Source organism: Patella vulgata, chromosome 3 (assembly GCF_932274485.2).
Source record: "Patella vulgata chromosome 3, xgPatVulg1.2, whole genome shotgun sequence".
Classification (NCBI taxonomy): domain Eukaryota; kingdom Metazoa; phylum Mollusca; class Gastropoda; family Patellidae; genus Patella; species Patella vulgata.
This window is the reverse complement of record NC_065881.2, coordinates 89,467,581-89,495,121: the sequence shown is the minus strand read 5'-3', so window position 1 is coordinate 89,495,121 and position 27,541 is coordinate 89,467,581. Positions and strand designations below refer to the sequence as shown.

At 36.3% G+C, this 27,541-nt stretch overlaps 1 long non-coding RNA gene across 2 annotated transcripts in view; it reads left to right on the top strand.

Annotated features, from left to right (window-relative positions):
• Window positions 1-492: 492 nt before the first annotated feature.
• Window positions 493-27,541, top strand: part of LOC130012288 (uncharacterized) — a 30,077-nt gene continuing 3,028 nt past the window's right edge. The window contains exons 1-4 of one of the 2 annotated variants that reach the window (XR_008787698.1): window positions 493-586; window positions 734-860; window positions 17,501-17,720; window positions 19,737-20,445. This is a non-coding gene — a long non-coding RNA (uncharacterized LOC130012288). Of the gene's footprint in view, window positions 587-733; window positions 861-17,500; window positions 17,721-19,736; window positions 20,446-27,541 lie in introns of those variants that run through there. The other variant, XR_008787697.1, reaches the window with a different exon arrangement.

Here is a 27,541-nt window from a genome sequence, read left to right as displayed (position 1 = left end):
TTTAAATGAAAGCCTAACGGATATATACGTGCTCACCAACATGTATCCGATCCCGGTTGTTCGTATCCGACCACGGTTGTTCGTATCCGACCCCGGTTGTTCGTTCTATTTGAACGGGATAGACGCTATTCCTTAACAGGGTCACCCTCATAGCAGACTGCATGACCCGTGTCTATCTTAGTTACCCTGGTTTGTGTAGAAATACACAACGATAAGTGCAAATTGATCTATTCCCCGAAAACGTCTTATCAATCAATCCCTCGCTTGTTGCTTATTTACCAATTGGTAGGTGTTCCTAATTTGCAAGTTTTATATAAGGCATATGGTCTCTACCGCACATGCGTATTACCTAATTTTAAGCTTAGATCTGAAAACAGTGAAAATTTCGACTTGAAGCTTTCATATGGGTAGATGAAGCCAAATATGTCAAAAACAAAATTTCCGATTATCTCCCTTTTGATAACGAGGTCAGACTTTTAACTTCTGTGGTGGTAGAGCTGGAGCCCAGGAAGTCAACCTAGCTGTAAAGTGTACCAATTTTCTCCTATATGGTATCAATGCATGTATATCTGGTATCAGGCAGAATGTAAGTCTGCCTTGTTTCTGGTGGTGGGTGTGGTATTCCACGCCCAAAATGCCATGTCCCCCAACTAGGCTGGGTTGGAGCTAGGCTTGCTGCTTTACAACATTTTAAAAATATAATAAAGGTTATCTTTAATTTTTATAATAATAGGTCATTGGTACAACTCGGTTTTATACGGTAGGCTAGTTGTCGGTCGCATGTATTTCTGAGAGACTGGGTGATGTTGATGTTGTGTAACCGGAAGGTTTTTATAATTTCTCTGTTGAACAAATAAAGGGTAAGACAAATTTTCTTCTTTTTTTTGTATTTCTTATTTCGTTTCTAATTATAAAATACGTGTATATTAATTTCTCTATTGCATGCGTCTTTATTATTCAATAAGACCTGGTTGGCATTAGGTTAGTTGACACCTTCATTTGGCAAACCCTGTGTCCTATTTATTGTTATTGTAGTCTTATTGTATTATTATTGTTATCAATTACAAATGATAAATTAGTAAACTAAAAGATAATATTTATAGTCCTATAAAACGAAACCATAAGACCTATGTTGTTACAATACAGAGTGATTGGTTCAATTGGAAACATAAACAATTAGGGGATCACGTGGCTAAGTGGGTAAGACGGTGGCTCGCTAGCCTGGAGGTCGGGTGTTCGATCCCTGCATTGGCGGAGAAAGTTCATCCAGATTTTCCGGCGTGGTTTCCCCTTGTCAATGATGCAGGACGGAGGGCCTGACAAGGACAGCTGTCTAGTCCTTCGGATGAGATGAAAAACTGAGTTCCTGTGTATACATTGGAATGCACGTAAAAGATCCCTTGGCAGTTGGAATTCGATATAAGAGTAGGCGATAGTGCCGCTGCCCGGCAAAATTTCCCTCATAGCCCACTGTATGGCGTATGCCCGTCTTCATTAGCCCAGCATAGGAGCAGAACAGTAGGACGTTAAACCCCATTTCATTTAATTTCATTTCATTACATAAGCAATTAGTAGAGTAACTAATAGGGGGTTAACATATAAAGCCTGAGAAGTCGCCTGAAGCTAATTAAGCAATTAATGTATACAGTACTAAATTTTGAATGTTTGTGTTTGGTCTGGTTCACTGATTTTAATTGCTTGGTATGCTGATCTAAACAACATATCCATCTTGAGTAGCATTATTGTCCTAATATAAATTACATAAGCGTTGACAACTATGAACTGGCCATTGGGAGTATCAAATGACAACATTTTAATTTCTAAAATAAAAATTTCATTTTATATAAAGTCTTTGATATCATTTCTGGGAAATCAGTTGTTTAGTCTTCCAAAAACCCAGTTTTATCATGCTGTGCTATTTTTGTACGCCCACATTTTCAAGTGGACGTGTATTGAGTCGCCCCTGTCAGTCCACAATTTATTTGTGGACACGCGGTTCCTTTCGATATTGGCATTTTATCCAATATTAAAAGCTGTTCTAACATATCATGAATTCGAATTGCATGAAAAGCGGATTGAAACTGTCCGCTCCTCGTTCGCAAATAGTGTAAAAGTGTGTAATAACACTGTACAGGTCACAATGTTTTTATCCGATTTTGATCAAACTTAAAATATATGTCTATATTTCATGGAATTTGGTTTCTTTCCATATTCGCACATAATGGCCCGTAACCTCCTAAATTATGGACCCTGGTTGTACCAAAAATTTCGGGGTTTTTGGCTTGTGGACCCTCAAGTAATCACATTTTATATCCGATTTTAAAAACCGTTTAAATATATCATCATTACACCCTGGGTTCGAATTTCGTGATAATCGGATCGAAGGTGGTGGTCCCTCTAACGATTTGTATCCGATTTTGAAAAAAAACCTTAATATATATGTTTAGGTAGGCTATCAAAGATCTCGGTTTGATGTTCGCGCATATCGGGAATAACTTCTTGTCTTGTAGAAGTTACAACAAAATGTGGGGCCACAGCACGCTATACAAGCCAAAATGAACTCGAAAATAGGAAATAGCTCCTTTAAATAACAAATACATGTAAAAGATTTGGGTTGACCTTTTCCCTGTATGTAAATGTTCATAATTTTGCACCAACATAGATAATGTTGGATCAAATTTTCTTTTAATGATAATTGATAAGTTCTTAAATGGTATTGTACGATGGCTCAATATGCCATTGATATTTCGATATTGAACCCTTTCTATAGAAATCAATATATAATTGACAAGAGTTATATAATCGTAATGTGCTCAACAACCCTTGTTTTACTTATGAATATTAATCTCCACAGGAAAAAATTCCAAAATCATTTAATTGGTTAACATCAAAGTGGTCAATGACAAAGTATATGAGTAAAATAGTGTAAGATATTTTATACCCTGGCTTAGACAAGATGCTGTAGATATTACATCTAATTAATAAGCTTATTATTACATTATGTAATATTTGAATCAAATGTTTTTTTATTATATATTAAATTGTTATTAAATTTGTTTATTTCTATGTTTAATTTGATTAGTTTTTCTTATTCTCTTATTCAAATCTCGTCTAGCTTTAGTTATACATTCTAAATATAGAGCAGTGTAATATGACACCATCTGAATAGATAATAATTGGGCGACAATTTAATTTATTGTCTTTGAGAGCATAGGCGTACAGGCTCGATGACAGTTAGGGGGGCAGAACCCGAAATGCCCGAAATAATTTCGGGTTTACAGACAGTGGCGTCGGTCTTCCTCGAGAGGCGAAGAAGCAAAGCTTACCGTGCATGGACCCCCCCCCCCCAAAAAAAAATTTTGGAATATTTGATGGCTGCAAACACGTTTTCCTGCTATTTCAGTCCTTGAACAAAGTGGTCTATTATAGCCTAATTCCAATCAAAAGATCAATCGTTTACAGTCCACGAAGACGGGACCGTTAGCAGAAAATTTTGAAAATTTAACTGCCGCAAACGCGTTTTCCTGCTATTCCAGCCTGTGAATACAGCAACTTCAATTTGGTCCAATATAGCCCACCTGGCTGACCCGAATTCCAAACAACCAATCAAATGTCGCGGAGTATGGAGGCCCCACCCTGCCGGAGAAAATTTTGAAAATTTAACCACCACATATGCGTTTTCTGCTATTCTAGCCCGTGTAAGCAACTCCAACAGTATCCAATGGTTTTGTAACCTAAATCCCATTTTGAATTCAAACCATTCAATCAGACTGTTGCAGCTGAATTCACAAATAATAATCAATGCCCGAAAAATGTCGCACAAAGTAGAGTGGCTCCAGACAAAATGTTTTAATCCATAGTCTACTCAGTACAAATTCGTGGTATTCAATTAAAAGATAATTAAAATTAGTGTGTTATTAACGGTCGGTGACAGGGAAGCAAAACTACAAATGCCCGAAAAAATTTCAGGTTTACAGACAGCGGCGACGGTTTTCTTCGAGAGGCGAAGAAGCAGAGCTGACTTTGTAAGGACCCCCCAAGAAAAATTTTTGAATATTTGACGGCCTCAAACGCGTTTTACTGCTATTCCAGCCCGTAAAATTGGTGTTTTATTAGATTTCGGGCACTTTATTTTGACAAGTAGATGAAATAAAACTTTTTTTTCACTTTACCCGTCTGCCCGAAAAGTCAGCTTGCCCGAAAGTTAGGGGGGCAGCTGCCCCCCTGCCCCCTGGCTCGTACGCCTATGTTTGAGAGGTTGATGACAGGATTCCCTTCATCAAATCTTTGAGGTCACATTCCCAAACTTGAAGAAATCTGGCTGATTTCTAGTTGGTCTTAAGACTGTATACAATTGGTGAAGCCCTCTAAAGTAAGAAATAAATGTACATTTTAAACCTTTAGCTGTTGTTACTCTTACTGAAATGAAGTGTACACTTCCTCTGAAGTGTTCATTTCCAACACACTTCTATGGACACTTCAAACGAAGTGTTAAAAAAACTAGGACACTTCCAAAAAATGGCCTGTTTTCACAACATTTCAGCGTCACTTCTGAAAGATGGTCTATTTTTACAGAATGTCATTAACACTTTTGAAATATAGTCTATATACAACTACATCCCATTCAACTTCTGCATGCCATTCACACTTCATCCTCACTTCTGAAAGATAGTCTATATATAACTACATGCCATTCACACTTCAGCCTTATTTGACATTGTATTATTTCAAATTATACTGCCACCATGGGTCGTAGGCATTATAATATTATAGTGATTAGCGACGATTCCCGAATGAGATAACGGTCAGCATTTCTTTCATCAGGCTACCACTTCAAAATGTACACAAGTGAATGACGAGTCTTATGTAAAGCTCATCTTACAAATAAACTTGCTATTTCTATCAATGATTAAGGTACCTAAATATAATATCTGACCATCATGTGTAGGCTACACGGTAAAAGTAAATTTGCTGGAAATTCGGTAATCCTTGTGAGATTTGATGTGTTGTGTAGGCTGCACGGTACCGGTACATATTTAAAACATTTCATTCAATACGGTATTTTAAAAGACCAAAGTCATCAATAATACTCAATAGGCAATACATGTAGTTTTACACCTGACTGAAACAAAAGGGTTGGCTCTCATAAAATTTTGTAAATATTGCTGTGATATTTAACTGTGTAGTTTGTCAGAGAAGATTTTGTAAGCAAAACTTTATTAAAATAACCAATCCATTATCAAATTTGATGTCAATTACTTAACAAAAAATAAACTGGATCTTAGTAAAGCATCTAAAGAATGGGCTAATGTAAAGCAAAGTAAGATTTGGCAAATAAAAATTCCATTTGGCCATAAAATATATAAAGAATTTTGCATGTGAAAGTGATAGCTATTGCTATATCCTATGTTTACAATATTATGCTGCTGACATTTTATTGTTGTTGAAATGAGTTTAAGCGGTGGACACAGTAGCCGAATGATTCTGCCGAATGAATCCGCGCCGAAATTGGTCACTGTATTTTGGTTGAATGATTTGCGAATCAAACATGTTTGATATATTCGCCCGAATTATATTTAATCACCAATCATATTGAGAAGTCACGTGATTGTTTGAATACAGTCCCCTGCCATGTTTAATCATGCGACGTGAAAGGTGATGCAATCGACTAGTGAATGGGGCGGGAGTATGCCCACTTGTTTGGCCGTATGATTTGGTTAGTGTGTCCACGAGGTTCGACAGGTGACCCCACTCCTTGTCTTGTTCAATTAAGTCACTTGACTCAAGGACAGACCTTGTGATTTCACGTGCACACATTAACCACAAGACCATTCAACCCCACATTGAAAAGAAAAGATGCAAGCATAGAACTGAATGTTAGCCTGGAAGTTACCCGGTTTGTGTTGAGTGGACATTAAACCCCATTTTTCTCACTCTCTGTATACAGAAACACAAAATGTGCAGTGTGCTGAGGGAAATTTTACCTTGACAGCTGCCATATGACCTATTCTTATATCAAATTACAACTGCCATGGATTCTTTTACATACACACATGACACACACATGAGTACACAAAACCTTGGGCTCTTTTACGTGCACACCAATGTCCTAACTACTCCAAACAACTATGGATTCTTTCTTGACAGGCCCTCCGCCATACACCACTGACCATGAGAAACCTCTGGTCAGAAAATCCTAATGAACTGTCTAGGCCAACACTGGCAGCCTGGTTATTGAGCCTGCATTAAGCAACTGATATAAAATCAAATGGGGTTTAACGTCCTACTGTCCCTCTCTGACTGGACAAATGAAAACGGGAATACGCCATTCAGAGTTCTATAAGGGAAATTTTGCCCTGACACATTGAATTCCAACTGCCAAGGGTTCTTTATGTGCACTTCATTACGTTGTCTCTTGCTAGGCCTTCCATCCTGCACCGCTAACAATGGGGAACCACAGGGGAAAATCCTGATAAACTTGGGATTTCTAAGTTAGCGAGCCAATGTCTTACTCACAGAGCCAATATAGTTAGCAAAACAAACGTCTTACCCACCGAGCCACTGTGGCTCCCCAATATTAGCAAGTGACAAATTGAATGATTGGTTATAATGCCCTGTTTTTCTGCTAGATCTGATGAAACCAGGGAATAATATGTCAGACAATTTTGGAAATCCTGAGTAATTTTTTCGACACGCCGGGATCCAATCTGGGATAATGGAAGCATTTATTCTTTCAAAAAAGAATTACTCGTGCTCTCATTATCAAAAGACGTTAAAAAAACCCATTACATACGCCATATAGTGTGCAATGAGGCACTAAGGTCTTATCTTATTTCAAAATCCAACATTCCAACTTTTACATACACGCCAATGTGCATGTGCGATGTTGTTTTTTTTTGTTGTGCCATCCAGACGACTATACAACTGTTTCCTCCTGGTCCCCAGGTTTTCTCCCAGTGCAAAAGACCCCTACAGCCAAATAATTGAAATAAAATTGATCCATGTGTTTGTCCTGCTATGGCGTAGTTTGTGTTGAGTGGACATTAAACTCCATTTCTCTCTCCTTGCCAGGCCCTATGTCCTGCATCACTGGCAAGGGGGAACCATGGCATAAAATCTAGAAGAGCTTTCCTGGGCAATGACAGGATCGAACACGGGACGACTCGGCTAGTGTGCCAACGTCTCACTCAATGAGAGCCACAGTGTCTCCCGATATCAAGCCTGAATTTTTTTTGATCTGACAAGCTGGGTTTTATTCAATATACATGTAAGAACCAAAATTGTTTTAATTTGAGACAATTTTTTTAGATGTGATTTAAAATTATATTACATTTATTAAAGTGAAAAGAAATTGTACGACATGTAATTGTAAAGTTGTTTTATATATACAGTTTAAGAACAAATTTAGTTTTGTAAAATAGCCAGCGGCTGCCAGGCAGGATACGCCCACATTTTACAAGAGATGGATAGAGAACAAGCTACAAACAAACTGGATTTTTTGTACAATCAGGGGCAATAATCCAGAAAGTTATGGTCTGAAATGCGCAAATATCAAAAGGGGCTGAGATCTTTGGGATATAAAGATATGTTTTAATTTTTCATCAAAATCGGATAAAAATTGTGACCTCTTGAGGGTCCACAACCTTCGTATTGCCTATTTTTACACAATTTGCATACAAAGAGTGGACATTTTGTCGGGCAGTTTCATTTCGATTTTCCCGAAATTCGAATTCAACATTCATTATGGGGGAATGGTGATATATTTAAATGTTTTTTAAAATCCGAACTCAATCAAAATTACGGTGTAACAGTGATATATTCGGACGTTGTTTTAAATCGGATAATAATTGTGACCTTAAGAGGGATCACAAGCTAAAAACGTGATTTTTCGTACAATCAGGGGTCAAAATTAAGGAAGTTATGATCCGATACACGCGAATATAGAATGGAACCAATATCTTTGGGTTTTAAACTAACATTTCAAGTTCAGAAGAAAACTGTAACCTCTAGAGGATCAACAACGGGTGGGATGATTTACCCAATACTACCCAATACCACCCCAATACCATCTCAATATCATCACATACTACCCAATACTACAACTTAATGATGCAATATTGACATATCATTTGATTTTTTTCAAAAATAGAGAGTTATATCTCGGGAAATGTACTTCAAAAGCGATACCGATGTCTGGCTGTTCCATTTGACTCCCTATACCACCCCAAAAAAGCTAATAATAACCCGATACTACCAAATACTCATCAAATACTACCAAATATGATCAAATAACAACCTAATATTGTCAAATAACAGCACATTAAGATAATTACTGCAACGAATATTCGATATTTTGCAGAAAATTGAAATGTTTACAGTTATCTCCCTTTACAACCGGTAAATTGATTTTAGATTGCTACTCGGTTTAATCATCTTCTTTGGCTTTACAGTTGGTTTCCAAGCGACAAACTTAAAATAAGAAAAACAAGTATGACAATATACCATATTTTATTCCCAAAATGACCCATCTATCTGTTACCACTTGATAAGGTCGTCTGTCAAACAAGGTGGGTTTTCTTGGGTCCTCCGGTTTCATCTCACTGTTAAACACCCCTTCGCTCAAGCGAGTTAATGAAATAATATTGAACTATATGTTAGTCTCGAAATTACCTAGTTAGTGTCGATTGTTTGTATTTATTTTAAAATTAATGTTTTAACAAAACAATTGCATAATATTTATATTCATTTTTTCATGTCAACTATTAATTTATTGCGTGTTTACTTACTGCACGATGTTTTATTTTAAAATTAACGAAATTGCACGTTTCTTTCCAGTGTGTAATTCTTGACGCGACACTTCTCAGTTCATCAAAACTATCATTTGCGGCCTGTTACAGCTCTGTCGGTTTCTTTGATAATATAAATAAACCAGAACTTGATTACCCAATCAACAATCTTAACCCCATAGATTAATTGTTAAGTCGGGTGGAATGTATATACGAGTAGAGCATTAAACATTTGTAATAAACATGTACAATTTCGTTAATTTTAAACTAAAACATCGTCCATTAAACATGCATTATGCAAGAGCAAAATCTGCTTATTACAAGTCTTTCTTTAGGCCTGAAATGTTATCTAAATTATCAATTAGACATTAATTAACTTATCCAGACCATAATAAACCCTTGATGTCAAGGCTAGCCTTCGATGTTGGCTGGATTAGATTCCTATATGCCGCTAAAAGCTATTGATAATTAAATCAATAAAAGTGGATAATCGAGACTATGCTGTTTATATTAATGATTTTAGTAATGATGACCGAGACTATGCAAAAATTTCACCCGCTTCTTTCTCGGCTCATAGTGGATCAATTTGACTGAAATTTTCAGCAAATTACCTTTACACTATCTAGTTTTTTAACTATCATAGCGAGAACTGCCATCTCTTTATCATATCTCCCATAATGTATCTTTAAGTATATGCAATAACTTAATCGTTGACATGAAAAAACTAAACACCGTCCATTAAGTATATGCAATAACTTAATGGTTGACATGAAAAAACTAAACATCGTCCATTAAGTATATGCAATAACTTAATCGTTGACATGAAAAAACTAAACATCGTCCATTAAGTATATGCAATAACTTAATCGTTGACATGAAAAAATAAATATAAACATATGCATATGTGGGATGAAACTGGTGACCGTGTCTATTTATTTAGGTGGTAATGACATCGCCGCGACATCGTCACCTGTGGGTATATACCGTAGAATACTTAGAATTTGTTCAATAGTGTCGATATTCGAAGAATCGGTGAAAGTTTGACAAGAGGTTTTTTTTTTCAAAGGCGACTGGTTTGAAACCGGAATCATTTAAAAGACAAAGAAGACGCGTAAATAATCATTAAAAGACAGATATAAAGATAAATTCGTAGGCTTTCCTGACATATTATACCCAAATGATTTTTATACGCCCACATTTTCATGTGGACGTATATTGTCGTTGCCCCTGTCCGTCCGTCCACAATTTGTTTGTGGACTCTCTACAGGTCACAATTTTTGTCCGATTTTGACGAAACTTGAAATATAGCTTTATCCCAAAAACATCTCGGCTGCTTTCGTTATTGGCATGTATCGGATCGAAACTTCATGGATTATGGCCCCTGTTTGTACGAAAAGTCACGTTTTTAGCTTGTGGACCCTATAGAGGTCACAGTTTTTATCCGATTTTGTTGAAACTTGAAATGTAAGTTTATAACCCAAAGATCTCAGTTCCTTTCGATATTCTTGCATATCGGACTGTAACTTCCTGAATTATGGCCCCTGTTTGTACGAAAAATCGCGTTTTTAGCTTGTGGACCCTATAGAAGTCATAATTTTTATCCGATTTAAAAAAACGTATTATTATATCACCGTTACACCCTAAGGACGACTGAGATCTTATTTCGTGAAAATCGGCCCAAAATTGACAGACAAAATGGCCGCCGTTCGTTCTCAAATAGCGTAAAAATATGGTATATCAAGGTTGTGGACCCTATAGAGGTCACAATTTTTATTCGATTTTGTTGAAACTTGAAATGTAAGTTTATAACCCAAAGATCTCGGTTCCTTTCGATATTCGCGCATATCGGACTGTAACTTCCTGAATTATGGCCCCTGTTTGTACGAAAAATTGCGGTTTTAGCTTGTGGACCCTATAGAAGTCATAATTTTTATCCGATTTAAAAAAACGTATTATTATATCACCGTTACACCCTAAGGACGACTGAGTTCGAATTTCGTGAAAATCGGCCCAAAACTGACAGACAAAATGGCCGCCCTTCGTTCTCAAATAGCGTAAAAATATGGTATATCAAGGTTGTGGACACTATAGACGTCACAATTTAAATCCTATTTTGATGAAACTTGAAATGTAAGTTTATAACCCAAAGATCTCGGTTCCTTTCGATATTCGTGCATATCGGAAGGTAACTTCCTGAATTATGGCAACTGATTGTACGAAAAATCGCGTTTTTAGCTTGTAAACCCTGTAGAGGTCATAATTTTTATCCGATTTAAAAAAACGTTTGAATATATCACCATTACACCCTATGGGGGTTGAGTTCGAATTTCTGATTTTGATGAAACTTGAAATACATATTTATAACCCAAAGATCTTGGTTCCTTTCGATATTCGCACATATTGGATCATAACTTCCTGAATTATGGCCCTTGATTGTACGAAAAAATCACTTCTGTTTTTGAGTTTGTTCTCTGTCCATCTCTTGCAAAATGTGGGCGTATCTTGCATGGCAACCGCTTGTTACAGGACCGCGTGATCTTGTAGACAGCGCGTTGTCATACTAAAATCACCAGGATGAAGAAATAGTTATAGTATAAGAAGACTTTTGAGTAGGCCACAAGACCGTTAAATGAACATTTTCCTCTAAAATACTCTTTTATTTGGATGCTTGGCTGTTTATTTTATTAACTGACTTATTTTAATGCATTTTTAAATCTTTATTAACTTCTTTTAAAACTCTTTTTTTGTCTTGGAAACAAACTGCAAAGCCCAACAAGATTATTAATCTGAGTAGCAATCTAAAATCTATTTGTCGGTTTGTAAAGGGAGAGAATTGCGTAAATATTTTATTTTTCTGCAAATTATCGAATATTCGTTGCAATTATTATATTGATGTGCTGCTAATTGACGATATTAGGTTTGTATTTTTTAATATTGGGTAGAATTAAGTAGTATTTGGTAGTATTGGGTTATTATTTTCTTGATTTGGGTGATATAGGTATGCAAATGGAACAGCCAGACATAGTTAATCACATTTGAAGTACATTTCCCACGATATATCTCACTATTTTTGAAAAAAATCAAGTAAAATGCTCATCTGGCACCATTATGTTGTAGTATTGTGTAGTATGTGGTGATATTTGAGTGGTAATGGGTAAATCGTCCCGCCGGTCAACAACCTTGTTAACCATATTTTTACGCTATTTGTGAACGAGGGGCGGCCATTTTGTCTGTCAGTTTTGGTCTGATTTTCAGAAAATTCAAACTCAACCATCCTTAGGGTGTCACAGTCATATATTCAAACGTTTTTTTAAATCGGATAAAAATTATGACCTCTAAAGGGTTCACAAGCAAAAAACGCGATTTTTGGTACAATCAGGGGTCATAATATAGGAAGTTAAAGATTAAAATTGCGCAAATATCAAAAGGAACCGAGATTGTTTGGTTAAAAACTTACATTTCAAGTTTCATCAAAATCAGAAGAAAATTGTGACCTCTAGAGTGTCCACAACATTGATATATTATATGTATACGCTATTTGAGTACGAGGAGCGGACAGTTTGTCTGTCAGTTTTGGTCTGATTTTCAGAAAATTCAAACTCAACCATCCTTAGGGTGTCACAGTCATATATTCAAACGTTTTTTTAAATCAGATAAAAATTATGACCTCTACAGGGTTCACAAGCTAAAAACGCGATTTTTGGTACAATCAGGGGTCATAATTCAGGAAGTTAAAGTCTAAATTGCGCAAATATCAAAAGGAACCGAGATTGTTTGGTTAAAAACTTACATTTCAAGTTTCATCAAAATCAGAAGAAAATTGTGACCTCTAGAGTGAGCACAACATTGATATATTATATGTATACGCTATTTGAGTACGAGGAGCGGACATTTTGTCTGTCAGTTTTGGTCCGATTTTTATACGCCCACATTGAAATGTGGACGTATATTGCCGTCGCCCCCGTCCGTCCGTCCATCGTCCATATTTTGTTGTGAATGCTCTAACGCCAAAAGTTATCATCCAATTGTTTTCAAATTGATATATGTTGTTTACATTAGTGAAATGAAGAAGCCTATTTAATTTCAATAATTTCCGTTTACTACGTCTAGAGTTATGGCCCTTGTTTCACTTTGTTGAACCTTGTGAAGGCTCTAATGCCAAAAGTTAACATACGATCTTTGTGAAATTTATATGCAATATTTAAGTTAGCGAAACGAAGAAGCCTATTGAATTTCAACCATTTCTGTTTATTACGTTTAGAGTTATGGCCCTTGTTTCACTTTATTGAACCTTGTGAACGCTCTAACTCCAAAAGTTATCATCCGATCTTTCTGACATTTACATGCATTATTTAAATTAGTAAAACGAAGAAGCCTATTGAATTTCAGCAATTTCCGGTTATTACGTCTAGAGTTATGGCCCTTGTTTCACTTTATTGAACCTTGTGAACGCTCTAACGCCAAAAGTTATCATCCGATCTTTCTGAAATTTATATGCATTATTTCGGCAATTTCCGTTTTTACGTCTAGAATTATGGCCCTTGTTTCACTTTATTGATCCTTGTGAACGTTTCACTTTATTGATCATTGTGAACGCTCTAACGCAAAAAGTTATCACCCGATCTTTGTGAAATTTATATGCATGATTTAGATTAGTGATACGAAGAAGCCTATTGAATTTCAGCAATTCCCGTTTATTACGTCTAGAGTTATGGCCCTTGTTTCACTTTATTAATCCTTGTGAACGCTCTAACATCAAAAGTTATCATCCGATCTTTCTGAAACTTATATGCATAATTCAGATTACTGAAACGAAGAAGCCTATTGAATTTCAGCAATTTCCATTTATTACGTCTAGAGTTATGCCCCTTGTTTCACTTTATTGATCCTTGTGAACGAAAAAGCCTATTAAATTTCAGCAATTTACAGTAAGTACTTCTAGAGTTTTTGCCCTTGTTTTACTTTGTTAAACCTTGTTAATGCTCAATTGATGAAAGTTATCATTCGATATGTATGAAATTTTTATGCATCATTTAAATTTGTGAAAGTACAGGTCTATTGAATTTCAGCAATTTCCGTCAATAATTTCTAGAGTTATGGCGATTGGGAACGTTTGAATGGCAAAAGTGATCATGTGATCTGTATGAAATTTATATGCATTATTTAAATTAGTAAAACGAAAAAGCCTGTCAAATTTCAACAATTTCTGTAGATTACTTCCAGAGTTGAGACCCTTGTTTCAGTTTGTAGTTCGACAAAAGTGATCATATGATCTGTATGAAATTTATATGCATTATTTAAATTAGTAAAACGAAAAAGCCTGTCAAATTTCAACAATTTCTGTAGATTACTTCCAGAGTTGAGACCCTTGTTTAAGTTTGTAGAACCTTGTAAACCCTCAAACGACAAAATTTATAATCTGATCTGATTATTACCTACAAAGGAATAAATATGCGACAACCCTTGTCGACCGCTCGGACGATTTAGCTACTGTGGGTGAATGTTTTGTTGCCTGGCAATCTATCTTTACGAAACTGAACTGTGGACGTATATTGCCGTTGGTCCGTCCGTTGTCCACAATTTCTTGTGAACGCTCTAACGCCAAAAGTTATCATTCGATCTTTGTGAAATTTATATGCATTATTTAGATTACTGAAACAAAAAAGCCTATTGAATTTTGGCAATTTCCGTTTATTACGTCTAGAGTTATGGCCCTTGTTTCACTGTATTGATCCTTGTGAACGCTCTCACGTCAAAAGTTATCACCCGATCTTTGTGAAATTTATATGCATTATTTAGATTGCTGAAACGAAGAAGCCTATTGAATTTCAGCAATTCCCGTTTATTATGTCTAGAGTTATGGCCCTTGTTTCACTTTATTGATCCTTGTGAACGCTCTAACGTCAAAAGTTATCATCCGATCTTTCTGAAATTTATATGCATTTTTTAGGTTACTGAAACGAAGAAGCCTATCGAATTTTGGCAATTTCCGTTTATTACGTCTAGAGTTATGGCCCTTGTTTCACTTTATTGATCCTGTCAAATTTCAACAATTTCTGCAGATTAGTTCCAGAGTTGAGACCCTTGTTTCAGTTTGTAGAACCTTGTAAACCCTCAAATGCCAAAATTTATAATCTGATCTGTATGGAACTGTCTTGTAAAGGCTCCCAATTACCTACAAAGGAATAAATATGCGACAACCCTTGACGACCGCTCGGACGATTTAGCTGCTGTGGGCGTATGTTTTGTTGCCTGGCAATCGGATAAAAATTATGACCTCTATAAGGTCCACAAGCTAAAAACGTGATTTTTCGTACAATTAGGGGCCATAATCCATGAATTTTCGGTCTGATATGCCATTATCGAAAGCAACCGAGATCTTTTGGAGATAAACCTATATTTCAAGTTTCGTCAAAATCGGATAAGAATTGTGACCTGTAGAGTGTTCACAAACAATTGTGGACGGACGGACGGACAGGCGCGACGACAATATAAAAAGTTACTGTTGGCCCTATTGAAAATTTCTCTTTCAGTATTTGAACAGATTTATTATTGAATACCGAGAAACTTTGGTTTTGATACCATAAATTAACATTCCAATGCACCTATGTAAACTTTTGATAATACTGGGTTGTGGGGTGGGGGGCTGGATGGCTGAATGGTTAGCGTGTGCGTGCGTGTTGTATCATAAGGTCTGTTATTGAGTCAACTGGATTGGTTTCAATTTTCCACTTACATGACAATGAGTAGTCGCCTGTCCAACCTTGTAGGTTTTCTCTGGGTCTTCCGGTTTCCTCCCACTGTTAAAGACCCCTATGCGCATGTGCAAATTATTGAAATAAAATTGAACCATATGTTAGTCTCAAAAAGACATCAAGTAGGTCTATAGTCTATATTAAAATTACGAGAATCTATCATTTTAAAAAAAACCCAGTAGGCCCTACACCGTTATCATATTTTCAATGACATTGAAATTTCAGAAACTATAATTCATGACAAGTTAAAATATTGAAAAACAATGATTTGATACAATAATTAAAGTAGCTAAGTCACTAACTCAATATCATCAAAAATCTTCGACATTGAAAACACAAATTATTTGTCCATTCAAATAAACATTGGTGTTGTGATCTTACAGGGAAAAAATGAGCTCAAAGAACGAGGCTAGACATATTCCACAAGTCATATCAAATGGTGACGTAATCCAGCATGCACAATAAATACCATCGGTGTAGAATGGAATACCCAAACGCTAAAGATTGTCATTCAATTGAGATTTCTGGCGTATTCCGCCGAACATAACTGATTAGAAATTACAGTAAAAACAGAAACGATTAATGTAAATCAGTTTATATACATTCATGTTGCATTAATTATATGCGTTGCGACCCATTTGTGTCAATTTCTAGGTCCCAAATATTAGCGATTTAGCTCCTTTAACATTTGCTTTGGAAGAAATATAAAAAGATAACAAAAAATTTTGGCATTTAGACAATGCTAAAATTTGCTTATTATTATTATTTCTGTTTATTATTACAGTATATTTATATAGTGCTCAGGGGAACTTTACAGTGACAATACAAAAAAAACCCCAAACAATGTTAACAGTTGTATTATAAGGTCCATGGTATAGGCTACTATTTATACAGGGCCAGTAGAATCCTGTTTAAATATGTGCTTTTAAGTTGTTTTTTAAATGAATATAGAGATGTACAACATCTTAAACTAAATTTTTAATAGTAGGTCTGCTGTGAAGCAGTAAAGAGCTAGGATGTTCGAGACTAATTTGGGTTTTTTTATATTTACTAATACTATCATATTTCATTATTTGTTAGCGTAGGACATTGTCATTTATATATATATATATATATATATATATGGCCACAGATCACTAAACATTTGCCCATTGACTTTAATGTTAATTCTCGTCTCTTAGACCGGCTCTAACTTTTTCCCAAATTTTCGTTGGGTAGAACGCTTTCTACCACAGTTGGAGCAGCATGTGGCAACCTCTTGCCCAAAAGCACGTATGAGGTTCACCATGGAAAACTTGAGATACACAAGCTGGAAGTAGAGACAAGAAAACCTGCAATTTTGGACCCTACATTTCAACCTAACCAACCTCTCAACTCTTGTATCCTTCCGCCTCAAAATCATGAATAGTCACCAAAACCTGGTAGAAAATGTATTTTCAAACCCTTTTCTTCGATTCTACACCAAAAAGTCAACAAAAATCGCCACGCAAAAGGGGGAAAGGGAGAGAAAGACTAAAAATAACTTTTGCCCTACATTCGTGGGTGACGGCGTAGAAATATTTGGTGAGCTGTGTCCATATTAAACATGTATTATATGTTTTATCATAGAAGTCTATAGTGTTATGTTCACTCGTAACACTATAAATTTATATAACTCTATGGCTCGTAATCATTTCTTTAAATACCTTAATTGTCCATACCTTTCAAACCAGGGAAATTATTTTTAGATTAGGGTAAAAGATAACTCCTACCTGTTAAAATGATTTATATAATTAGTAAATAATTATTATCATCTAATGATTGATGTTTTATCATATATATATATAGTGTAACCAATATATACATTATTCTGTTATAATCAATATGATGCTGTGTATTAGTCTCGTTTATATTCTTATGATTTGAATTTTTGAATGCAATATTTGTAAACCGCCAGTAGGAATAAAATGTCTCTTACAGATACAGTACATTATGCTGGCTGGAACTTGCATTGAAGACTAATCTCTGGGACTGCGGTTGACGATCATAGCTGAACATGTTGATGCCAGCAAGCTGTGTTCCGATGGCATAGAGCCTCATCTCACGAAAGAGGTCCTTGCCCCTCTAGGATAGCAACAAGTTGCAGACTTAAAGATGGTTTCCCAGAAAAGGATTTATCAGGCGTTTATTTCCAATAAAAGTATGGCAATTTTGGTATATATGGAAAGTAGAGATATCCAATCTTACTAGAAAAATACTAAATTCCCCGAAAAACACTCATGGAGCGTATACAGGACAAAAATGTAAGGGTTCCCCTAATCAACAGCCCGACGATATTTGGAACTTCTGCACGCATGATGTCAAAGGACACAAGCGAACATTGAGCGCTTGATGTACAAGTTGATAAACTTTATGAAGAGTTAGACGTACAATACTTTCTGAGATAAAAATGACGGAAAAAGACGCGGGTAGTGGATAATCCGAGAATTTAATTAGGATTTGATATTTGTAATAAATAGTAAGCGATTAAAGACAACATCGTCTTATGTATGCAATGAATTCTCCTCTGACTCCCAAGACGGGACGTAAACATGACCTGGTTTGATCGAATTTTAATAGCAGGGCATTCCTTCGCAATTACAATGTTTGAGAAGGATTTGAAGCATAATTATGACAAATTAATTAATTTGAATATGTTTTTGGTCCATATATGCCATTAAATCACCCAGTTTGTACACGGGAACCCATCTTCAAGAGCAAGTACGGCGTATGATGTTAGCCCGAAAAAGTAGACACTTGCAGATTCAAGAACCAGTACGTATTCGGCTGAAAAAGTCAAGACACTTTTTGAGTACGGTAAACGCTGTTCGCCCGATAAAGGACAGTTAAACAGAAATAAACGCATTGAAGCTGTAAATACTGATCATATATATATATATATATATATATATATATATATATATATATATATTGAAAGTTTTTGTTACATAATTAAAGGTTTGAAAACTGAATGAGTCTTGTCTTATTCCTACTGTAGCGGGGTTCTTTTCACAAAGACGAAGAAAACACCAGGTCATCGGTTCAGGATTTTATTGTGGATCATCAATTTAGTATACAGATAAAAAAAACTCTGAAAGACATAAAGAAATGTATAAAAATCAAGAATAGTAATAGTTTACACTATATACATATATTTAAAATACTCAAGATACAGTAAATACAAATATACACAAATATACACTACCACACTACGGTGAAGCTTATCTTAATTTCAGCAAAACACCGTTACTGACCACTTTTTAGCTGGTCCTTACACACCCTTCCGAAGTTCCGTTTACCTGTGGCTCGTGATCAGCCAGGAATTGATCACTGTTGGCAAAGATACCAAGCTCCCCATACCCCAAACGTGGTTACCCCTTCAAGGAAACGTTACAGCTGTAATTAAAATCGCCTATTATTATTATCAAAATGGCTATAAAGGATTTAAAAACACTGTTGACCTATTTATTTTTTTGTGACGTTCAATAACGAATAGGCCTACAATAAATAACAAGTATTAGGTTATTCCAGAAATGTAAATAAAGAACAGTTATTTCACGACAAGCAAACTTTAAAAGTCTAAGAGAAAAACATTAATTATTTATATTTTGAAACATTCTAGGACAGTCATTACTGTGACCCAGATGTCAGATATACATGTCGTTCGTTGCTTCTAGGGGGCTTGGATGGCCGAATGATTAGCACGTGCTTGCTCTATCATAAGGCCTGTCATTGAGTCAACTGGCGTGGTTTCGAATCTTCGCTTGTACGTGACAAGTAGTAGGTCGCCTGTCTCAACCCCCGGTTTCCTCCCACTGCTAAAGACCCATACGCACAAGCGAATTATTGAAATAAAATTAAAACCATATGTTAGTCCCGAAATGACCTAGTTTGTGTCGAGTGGACGTTAAAGCCCCCCCTCTCTCTCTCTCTCTCTCTCTCTCGTTGCTTTGATCCAAGTCTCAAGGCAATGTATAATATGGACATTGCGAGGGAAAATTGTTAAGATATTGGAAAACAATGTTTTGATACATAATTCAACATTTTGTTTAGGAAATAAATTTATAACATAACTAGACTTTTGAATGATTAAAGTTGTTTTCGGTAAATTTAAACTGCGGTACGCTGTACCAGTACTTGAAAAAAAGGTGAATTTTTTTCGACTTTATTTTTTCAGGGGTTGTAAATTAATAATCCACTAGTGCCGGTGTGACAGTTTGAATTGACTCCCGGTGTGTGTTTGCTTCTGGGCACTTGCGCATGTCCGAAACTGATGTTAGCGTTTACAATGAAACTATATCTACTTCCGGTGTTGTGAGATGGTTCCTGATCAGTTGAGGAAAGAGTATTACGTATTTGGTTAAAGTTTTATCATGAATAAACGTACTTGTTACCGTGATTAGCTGTTGTTTTAGTGATCAGTAGTTACACGATCAACGGATCTAAGTTGATTGGCTTGAAACTAATACTTCTCTCGTTCGTTATTTGTTGCCGTTGTGGTTTTTTTTAAGTGATTACGTTGCACTTTTTGAGATTTAACTATGTTTAATTAAATAAAAAATTTGCAGATTGAATATTGCCCTTTATATGATTGGGGATTCTCTGTTATCTTAATTTTGTACTTCTTATCAAAATTTTTACAACTTCACAATATAGCCTACATGTATCTGTTTTATTACTCATATTAGGGGTTTCAGGTTACGTGACTTTAGCGTGAAATCTTACAGTCAGCGGCTGAAATATAGTCCACGTCAAAATACGATTCTAAATGACTATTTTATTTAAATATATTACTAGCAATTGTATTGTAATAGTTTAATATCAACCTCAATGTCTGCTAAGATTCGTCTAATATTAATCTTGCAAAATGTTGATGTATCTTAGATGGCAACCTCTTGTTAATTGTATCATTTGTGTTGTGATATTTTGAAAATAGTAGAAAATAATCAATGTCAAAGTGTTATTTTGTTTCATGTTTGCTGCTTTTCAGCATAGCTGGGATAATTGAGTGTGCCATGAGGGATGTGGCTTTTCTGAATTGTCCTCTTTTAATTACACAGGTTTTTTTTACGTGGACAACAATTTCTACAAAGAACTTTGGCTTTTCAGCCCAATCACTATCACAATCAAACACCGTCCTTTGCAAGGCCCTAGATCCACAGATCAGGCGAACGGTGCAGCAAATCCTGGTAGGTGGAGTAACCTTCATGACCAACACTGCAATCAAATACAGCGCCCCCCTCCTCTCCCCACCTGGTTTGTGATATAAGCCTCACACTGTTGAGTTCTGCAACCTTACTGGGTAGAAGTGATAACAACAACCGATAAGCACTGGGTTAAAGTGAGAAAAACACCCGAAAAGCACTGGTTGAAGTGAGAAAAGCACCTGATAAGCACTGGTTAAAGTGAGAAATGCCTCCGGCAAGCACTGGGTTGAAGTAAGCAAAACACTCGATAAGCACCGGGTTGAAGTGAGCAAAACACTCGATAAGCACTGGATTGAAGTGAGAAAACACTCCATAAGCACTGGGCTGAAGTGAGAAAAACACTCGATAAGCACGGGGGTTGAAGTGAGAAAAACACTCGGTAAGCACTGGATTGAAGTGAGAAAAACACTCGATAAGCACTAGGTTGAAGTGAGCAAAATACTCGGTAAGCACTTGATTGAAGTGAGCAAAACACTCGGTAAGCACTTGATTGAAGTGAGAAAAACACTCGATAAGGACTGGGTTGAAGTGAGAAAAACACTCGATAAGCACAAGGTTGAAGTAAGCAAAAAACCTTATCAGCACCCGGTCGAAGTGAAAAAAAACCCACCCTATAAGCACTCGGTTGAAGTGTAGATAACCCGTTGTTGAAGTGTTCACAAGTGAGTTAATAATTGAAATGTTCATGAAATGTACACCTAGTCGAAGCCTAATTTGCATATTTGATATGGTGTTATCGTCATTTCAACATCATTTCTGCCTTGAAGTGTGTTTTTTGAAGGGTGGTAAAAATGAACACTTCGGATATCAAATTTTTCACTTCAAACAGTCCAGTGTCATTCACACTTCATGTGGGTGGTGTCGTCACTTCATTTGCGTAAGGGAAGAGAAGACCTCAGGGTCAACAATTTATAAGCTGATTATAAGAGAGAATAGATTGGGGTTAACATAATTAGTGGTTATAGATAAATGGTAATCACTAAGTTAATTACATATTTACTGTACACAAATAATATAATTCTATTCATCCAGATTAAAGATGGGTTCCAGCGTACAAACTGGGTGATTTAATGGTATATATGGACCAAGACATATTCAAACTAATTAATTTGTCATATTTATGCTTCAAATCCCTCTCAAACATTGTCAGTATCCTATACATAAAAAACCTAGTTACTTTCATTATGGAAACCGTATGGAAAATATCATTCACTGTCAGTTAAGAAATAAATCTAGTAATCTCAATAATCATCTTTTCCACCACTACCTATCTGAATCAAAAAAATGTCCAAAATGCAATTCTTCGGATGAACATAATTTCCACTTTTTCTTCTCTTGTCCATCTTATTCAGCTATCAGAATCGAACTATTCAATTCATTAAATGTATTCACAGAAACTATTAATCTAGATCTAATTTTAAATGGCTCTACAAATCTTTCGAACACCTCCAATATCTTGATTATTGAAGCAGTCCATTATTTTATTAAAAGTACTCAAAGGTTTTGATTCGCTTTTACATAATATTGTTATATAATATCAAAAAATTGCATCGTATATATCATTTCCACATGAAACTGTATATATGTTCGGTTTTACAATTTATTATATTTAATTTTATTTTTATGTATATGTCATATTTATCGTTTATTATTTTCTGTATCCCTGGGAAAGAACTTATATAGGCTTTGCCTGTTGTTCAATCCTTTTCAAACGAATAAAATATTTTTTAAACTAAACATTGTAATTGCGACGGAATGCCCTGCTATTAAAATTCGAACAAACCAGGTCATGTTTACGTCACGTCTTGGGAGTAAGAGGAGAATTCATTGCATACATAAGACGATGTTGTCTTTAATCGCTTACTATTTATTACAAATATCGAATCCTGATTAAATTCTCGGATTATCCACTACCCGCGTCTTTTTTCGTCATTTTTATCTCAGAAAGTATTGTGCGTCCAACTCTTCATAAAGTTTATCAACTTGTACATCAAGCGCTCAATGTTCGCTTGTGACCTTTGACATCACGCGTGCAGAAGTTCCTAATCGTCGGGCTGTTGATTAGGGGAACCCTTACATTTTTGTCCTGTATACGCTCCATGAGTGTTTTTCGGGGAATCCAGTATTTTTCTAGTAAGATTGGATATCTCTACTTTCCATATATACCAAAATTGCCATACTTTTATTGGAAATAACCACCCGATGAATACTTTTCTGGGAACCCATCTTTAATAAACATTGTAATAATAATAATTGTTATACATTTGTGAACTGCGATATAGAAATAATGACAGAAATGTGTTTGAGTGGTAATCACTAAGTTAATTACACAATTACTATACACAACTAGTAAAATCCTATTCGGTATTTTTTAATGGTCGAGAGCGAGAATTTAAAGCTGAACTCCGATTACAAAACTACAGAAATAATCAAATAAAAAAAATTAACACCCTAAATTATCGCCATACTTGTTTTCAAGTTGTAGAAAGATCATGGCGATTGTACGGCGTACAAAAACAGGCAGGCCACGCCCACATCCAATTCACGCCTTGTCAACACACTATCCATATCCGGCTAGCAATGTCTTAAGCTCGAGACCATTAAACAACTTAAATGCTGTATTCGTTACCGCTTGGAAATATCGTGTTTCCCACTAAGAAGTAGTAAATACCACACTTGTCGTGTTCGGGTGCACAAGTTGGAAAATCAACATGGCTGTCATTATCAGGGGCGTAGCCGTAAAATATATATTGGGTGGGGGGGGGGATCCGCAAATGAAATTACATGTATATAAAATGTTGACAATCTGTGACGCCGGAGGCACGAGGCTACACAGCAGCTGATGTAGCGTGATAGGGAGAGAGTGGGAGGGTCACCCCCATAAAATTTGTTTAAGTTTCAGTCTTCTGTAAACACTGTTTTGGCATATTTTACGGGGTTAAACTAAAACATCAAACCAACATATTGGGATATGTACAGTAGGGTGTTTCATATTTGAACTTTTTTTCGCGATTGAACTCTACCATGTGCCATGCGTTTCCAATTGGGTCCAAACTCATCACCAGAGAATATTATAATTTTCCCAGAATTTTTCGACAAATATGAAATTTTTGAAAAAGTCAGAAAAATACTTCCCGTTACGGTAGAAAGATAAAACTTGGCACAATGCATCGAAAAGGCACAAAGATATGGAGGTCAATCGTATTCAGAATTAGATGTTATATACTTATGTCTAATACTGCTTTTGCAATACAAAATACCTCTATTACTTATGTCATGATACCGCTAATTCAAAATACAAATGTTACTTTACATAAAACAATCGACGCAATACCTAAAATGATACGTGCAATGTCTTTTCACTTTCGACATTGAACAAAGCATAATTGTCTTGGCATCTTCTACATTTCACTATCTACATTACATCTTCGTTTTAGTAACTTCTACATTGCATTAGCGAACGTGTTTTATCTCGACTGCATTATCTTTTTATGACATGTGGGCGGAGCCTAAAAGAGGTATGAAATCATCAACAATAACTTCTCCCAAGGAAAGACAACTCTGTTCTGCGTATGGGCTCAGACTAGCAATTATTTGCCCATTGACTTCAATGTTAAATGACTGTAACATCACAACTCAACTGCATCACACCAAATTTCCTGACTATATGAAACACACTTTGGCTCGTCTGGATTATTAAATGACTTTTGTGATTATTTGAATGGTTTCTGTCTCTCTTGTATGATCAAATATTCATCGAGGACAACCCGTATAACTAATTTAGTTCTTTATTAATCTCCACTTGCGTAGATAGGTTTGTTTATGACATTTTGGTAGAGTTTATTCATCATGGTCTTAACAAATTCTACAGAAAAAGATTTTTTTCTAAAAAATGCCAAATTGCAAACCTCCTGAATTTTGATGCTAAAATTCTGAAATAAATCGCAGAACATCTCTGTGCCTTTTCGATGCATTGTGCCACGTTTTATCTTTCTACTGTAACGGGCAGTATTTTTTCCGACTTTTTCAAGTTCAAATATGAAACACCCTAATGTACAGGTTTTATACAGATAGAATCTTAACTAATCCTAATAATTGTTGTAAATAAATAGGAGTTAGAGCCTACTAGGTATTTTTTTTAGGAGGGGGGGGGTCAAGTAGATTCAGACCCCCACCCCGAAAAACAGGGGGGGGGGACCCCCCCGGACCCCTCATGTGTGACGCCTTGGTCATTATTAAAATCCCTGTGAAATTTAAATCGGTTAAAGGAATATCAGTCCAAAAACGTTTCAGTTCGGTTCAGTATTTAAAAAGATATGGTGGATTGAAAATTTATCATCGTTCGGCATCTAATGCAAACGATATAAACACGCCAGTGTAAACCTTTAAATATTGGTCAATCTTTGGATGGGCCTCTTTTAAATCCAATTAAATTCAAGCTAGAAAATATCTACATATTCCGTTGATGGTCTATTTTGGTTTAGATTCTAGTTTTCTTAATTAAATGTTAAATAATCAATCTAAGAACAATTTATCGTACATTAAGCCGTGAAAAATTAGATAAAATCTATTGACGATTAGCGCACGATCAATTAGCTTAGCATATGCCTACTGGTAATATCTAATTAATTGTTACGGTATGTAGACATTTTAAATTCAAAGAAACGTATTCTAATCAAGATTAATAAAAATGTAATAACTGGAAGCGGATGTTAAAGGCTAAGAACAACAACATTACTAATTTATCATTTGTACTGGGTAACATAAGAGAATGCTTGTCGAAACGTCGTGCTATCTATATATATATTTGAGACTGTCGTTTGTCTGTCTGTCTGTCTGTCTGTTCGGGGCTGGCGGCTACACTAGGTCTGCCCCGAGTCTGAAATTAGGGGTATATGGGTAACTCGGATCGGGGAGTAACATTGGCCAGGTGGCGTTAGTCTACCACTTCCAGTTTCTGAGTTATGACCCCCGAGCGAAGTCTATCTGTTCGGGGTTAGCGGCTACACTAGGTCTGCCCCGAGTCTGAAATTTGGGGTATAGGGGTAGCTCGGACCGGGGAGTAACATAGGCCAGGTGGCGTTAGTCTACCACTTCCGGTTTCGGAGTTATGACCCCCGAGCGAAGCCGGTCTGTTCGGGGTTGGCGGCTACACTAGGTCTGCCCCAAGTCTGAAATTTGGGGTATATGGGTAACTCGGATCGGGGAGTAACATAGGCCAGGTGGCGTTAGTCTACCACTTCCGGTTTCGGAGTTATGACCCTCGAGCGAAGTCTGTCTGTTCGGGGTTAGCGGCTACACTAGGTCTGCCCCGAGTCTGAAATTTGGGGTATAGGGGTAGCTCGGACCGGGGAGTAACATAGGCTAGGTGGCGTTAGTCTACCACTTCCGGTTTCGGAGTTATGACCCCCGAGCGAAGCCGGTCTGTTCGGGGTTGGCTGCTACACTAGGTCTGCCCCGAGTCTGAAATTTGGGGTATAGGGGTAGCTCGGACTGGGGAGTAGCATAGGCCAGGTGGCGTTAGTCTACCACTTCCGGTTTTGAACTTCTGACCCCCGAGCGAAGCCGGGTATCCTGCTAGTATGTACATAAACTAGTGATTGTATTCCATATAAATTGTGTTGTATTTTTTAATGTGCTCAATCACTAAATGCCACTCAAGGATTATGACTCTTCAAAAAGAAATCAGGACAACAATATACACCAATCTACTAGATATTGTAATTAATGTATAAGTGATTGGGCTGTATAAAGTATCAAAGTTGTTTGATCACAAGTGTAGTTTTTTGTTAATGTTTATTTTAAGTTGATAACGATATCATCAACATTACGTTTAGTCACCGTGACCTAGAGTTGCGATTAAATAAGTTCAAATAAACTCCTCCGTACATTTTGTTACTCAAAGTTTCATTGTACTACAAGGTAAGCTATATCTGTTTTGATATATGTGTCTTGATCAGGTAACACAATTTTAGTTTGAGTAAAAGAGAAGCACGATCCTAATCAAGAGACAAAATTCAACGAACGAATGAGGTATTATCATGCTGTCGCCTAGGAAATGAAATGGGGTTTAACGTCCTACTGTTCTGCTGGGCTAATGAAGACGGGCACACGCCATACAGTGTGCTATGGGGGACATTTTGCCCGGACAGCCGCACTACGGCCTACTCTTATATCGAATTCCAACTGTCAAAGGATCTTTTATGTGTACGCCAATGTGTACACGGGACCTCGGTTTTTCGTCCCATCCTGCATCACTGACAAGGTAGAATCACGCCGGAAAATCTGGATGAACTGTCTCGGCCAATGCAGCGTGTTGCTTACGTAGAGTAGGTCTAGCTGCCCCAACACGTCAGGAATCTGAGACAGGAATAATATATATATATAGTTCACGGTTTTATTGGATTATAAATCTGGTTTCGTGGTCATATAATTAAATCTATATTATTTCGAGGGCAATACCAGAACATGAATACATAAAGCGTCGCTTTCATGGGCACACGTTCCATTGGCAAGCGGAAGGGGGGGGGGGCTAACTGTCGGACAATCTGACTTTTTGGGCAGGCGGATAAAATAAAAACAAAAATTATTTGATCTAGTTAGCAAAATAACGTGCCCGAAATCTGATAAAACACTAATATTAGTCTTCGTTTAAACATGCATTATGCAAGAGCAAAATCTGCTTATTGCAAGTCTTTCTTTAGGCCTGAAATGTTATCTAAATTATCAATTAGACATTAATTAACTTATCCAGACCATAATAAACTCTCGATAT